This window comes from Triticum urartu, chromosome 5, assembly GCF_003073215.2.
Source record: "Triticum urartu cultivar G1812 chromosome 5, Tu2.1, whole genome shotgun sequence".
NCBI classification, from domain to species: Eukaryota; Viridiplantae; Streptophyta; class Magnoliopsida; order Poales; family Poaceae; genus Triticum; species Triticum urartu.
The window spans coordinates 383,911,145-383,914,476 of NC_053026.1; positions in this window are offsets into that span (position 1 = coordinate 383,911,145).

The following is a 3,332-nucleotide window of genomic DNA, read 5'->3' on the forward strand; positions in this document are numbered from 1 at the left end:
AAAGTTTGAGCAATCAGATTTTTTAAAATTTTTAAGTTATCTCCCTTGAACGACCGCACTTTGTATGGAAAACCTGTGCGCGGAGGAACCAACTCGTAGCTAGTTGCGCCCTTACTTTGTTTCGAGTCCGCTCAACAACTTAAGTGAGCTGCGACTAGTTGCGACAAGGTTTCTTGTCGGTAGCGGCACCGCCAGCAGGCTGCTGACGTCCCGCACTCAGCGCTCGCGGCTAAGGTGCCTGCACCGGCAAGTTCCCTAAAAGCGTAGGGCAAAAACATACAAAGGGAGGAATCAAGTAAAGGGAATAACATTGCAATCATTACCCGGAATAGAGTTATATTACAAGGTAGCTTGTCGCGGCTCTAACAGATTGTTCTCATAACATGACCAGCAGCGACAAGAAAAGAAGAAAACGGGCGGCCTAGTCTACGCGATCGCCCTCAATCCTCTTGATCCCGCTCACCTTGTCCACAATGGGTGCGACAAGGGTCTTGAGCGCCTCCAGATCAGCATCCGGCGGCAGGGTCTTGAGGACGTTGGTGAGGTTGAGGCCCGGGTTGCGGAAGGCCACCTTCACCAACACCTTTTGAAGAGCTCCCGCGCAGATCTTGCGCGACTCGTCGGCCAGCTGCTTTGGGATCTTCTCCCGGAGCCGCTGGAGGGCCGTCGCCACGCCTTTGAAGGACAAGGTGAGCTTGGCGCTGGGTTGGAGGTTCTCATCAGAGGATACCCGAGATCCTCCACCCCCAGCTGCGCCAGCTCCCTGTCGATATCTGCGGCAGCATTCACGAGACCCTCCGTCCAGTGCTCCACATTCTCCCTAAAAGCATTCTGGGCGGCGGCAGCACTCGCCAGCAGCGCCTTGTCGGCCTTGATCTCCTCCTTCAAGGCCACCTCCTGCTCCCTGGCGCCGTCCAGCGTCTTGGTCAAAGTGGTCAGCTTCAACTCAAGATCTGCGTTGGAGTCCTTGGCGGCGCTAAGCTCTTTGCCCTTCTCGGCGAGACGACTGCAGCTCTGAGTTGCTGTGGGCGTCCTTCTCCCGCTCACGCTTGAGCGCGGCAAGCTCTTCACCACTCGCCTTGAGATCGGCCTCCAGCTGCGCCACCTTCGTCTCCAGCTCCTTCTTGGCGGCCTCGGCAACTGCGGCAGCATCCTCTGCTTGCTTAAGGGCTCCGCCGAATTTTTGCTCACGCGCGGCAAGCTCCTCCTCGTGGCTGTCGAGGTTAACTTTCCGCTGCACCAGCTCGCCCTCCTGCGCAGACAGCTTCTCAGCGGCAAGCCGCTGTTGCTCTTCAACTTCGGCCTTCTCGAGGAAGAAGGCCTTCTGCTCTTCGGCGAGTTGCTCCCGCTCCTCTGCCAGGGACCGGAGAGCTTCCTGGTTGAGACCCCGGAGCTCCTCCGCGCGCTTCTCGATGTCCGCTCCCGCCTTCGCGACAAGCGCCTCGCGGGATTCCAGCTTGGCTTGCCGCGCGGTAGAGCGACAACAGCTTCCGCAGCAGCCGCTCCTCCTCAGGCTCGCCGCTGCTGCTGCTCGGCGCATCAACTAGCGTCAGCCCAGCGGAGGCGAGCACCTCTCCATCAAAGCTCTCTCCCTCGACCGGCGCCCTGGAGCTTGACGCCCAGGGGAGGTTGATGAAGACGCCATCGCCGGCCTTCAAGTAGACGCCTGGCTGGGGCTCTTCGGAGCCTGGCGCTGCGGCAGCGGCGGACGGGTCGGCGGTCGACGTAGCGCCTGGCGCTCCTGCGGCCTCAGGGCCGTCAGTGCGATCGCCAGACCCCTCGCCAGCTGCTGCGGCGGCAGCTTTGGCGGCCTCGTCGCCGGCGGGATCATCAGCGCCGACTGCTTCTTCAGTGGCAGCGGCGTCGTCGGCAGCAACCTCGGTCTCCATCGGCTCCGCAGCAGATGGGTCTGATGGCCGGAAAAGTGAGAAAAGTCAAGCAAATACCCAAAAAGAAGAAGAACCCAAGGAAGCTTTGAAGAGAAGATTACCTGTACTGGGTTCGGCAGTCGTAGTCTCCGCCGCCGGGGGGACGCTGGTGCTGTCCCTTGCCGGAGAACTCTCCCTTGCCGGAGGACTCTCCCTTGGCATTTCGGGGGCGGCCTCCGGGCGCTCCTGGTGGGGCTGCTCTGCTCCTACACAAACCAACAGTCAGATGTCAGCAAAGAAAGAGTATCCATGCGCGCCTAACAGCGGAAAGCGAACCATATACTTACGCTGGGGGCTGCTCTGGAGAACAGTTGCCGGGTCCGGCAAGGTTGTCTCGGACGCACCCCCTGCTGTCGCGGTGGGTTCGTCCTCGATGACAATCACCGGGACCTTGGCTCTCTTCGCTGCTCTCTGGGCCAGAGTCCTAAAAAGGAATAAGTTCAGAGTAAAGCAAATGAGATACAAGACAAAACAGCAAGAATTGAAGAACTACAAGTACAACAAGAGAATCTTACTCTTCTTCTTCCTCGTCGGAGCTGAACGCGGAGAAGTCGAAGTCCGGCTCACGTCCGCGCGAGGAGGCGGAGGAGTAGTTTCCCTTGGCCGCTTGGCGGGAACAGTGGCGGTGGTCTGAGACGACCCCGCTCCGGCTGCCGCCGCGGCGTGAGAAGCGGCAGGAGCAGAAGCGGTGTCCGGGGACCCCGCTCCAGTTGCCGCAACAGCGTGAGGTGCTCCCGCGGCAACAGTGCTTGCTGCTCCGCTACGTCCCCGGCCTTGCGGAGACGCCTTCTTGGTGGGGATGGAGGCTCTGCTTGCGGCGAGCTGCCTGAAGATGAGGAGGAAGAGGAGTTGATCTCCAGCGAGCCGCTCGTATCCTCGGCGGGCTCGCTCGACTCGACGTCATGCCCGGCAAGCTCTTTCTCGCCGACGAGCTCCTCTCGCTCGGCACGGCTTGCCGCCTCTGCTGCTCTGCCTCCTCCACGGTGAATCCAAATTCGCCCGCGGCTGCGGCTGCCGCCGCCTCTTCCAGCCTAGTGGCGATGCGTGTCATCTCCGCATCGGTGGTGTCGCGGGTGAGGCTATTCTTTCGTCGGAGCGGACCGGCACTTCTACCAAGCCGTCAAAGAACTCCTGCACGACGTCGTCTGCAGGCTCTTGCCAAGTTGGGACAATTCCATGCGAATCGCACAGCGGCATCATTGCACGGATGCGGTCGAGCGCGGAGTTGTTGCACAGCGGAACGACACCCTTCGGCAACCTGAACACTTCGGGATGTTGAGGGTCGTACTTGAACAGCTCCTGGAGCATCGCGTTAAGCTCCAGAACAGTGAAGTTGAAGTTGAGGCCCGGACGCAGCCTCATGATATCCGCCGCATTCTTGAATTCCCAGGCGGGTCTCCCCCG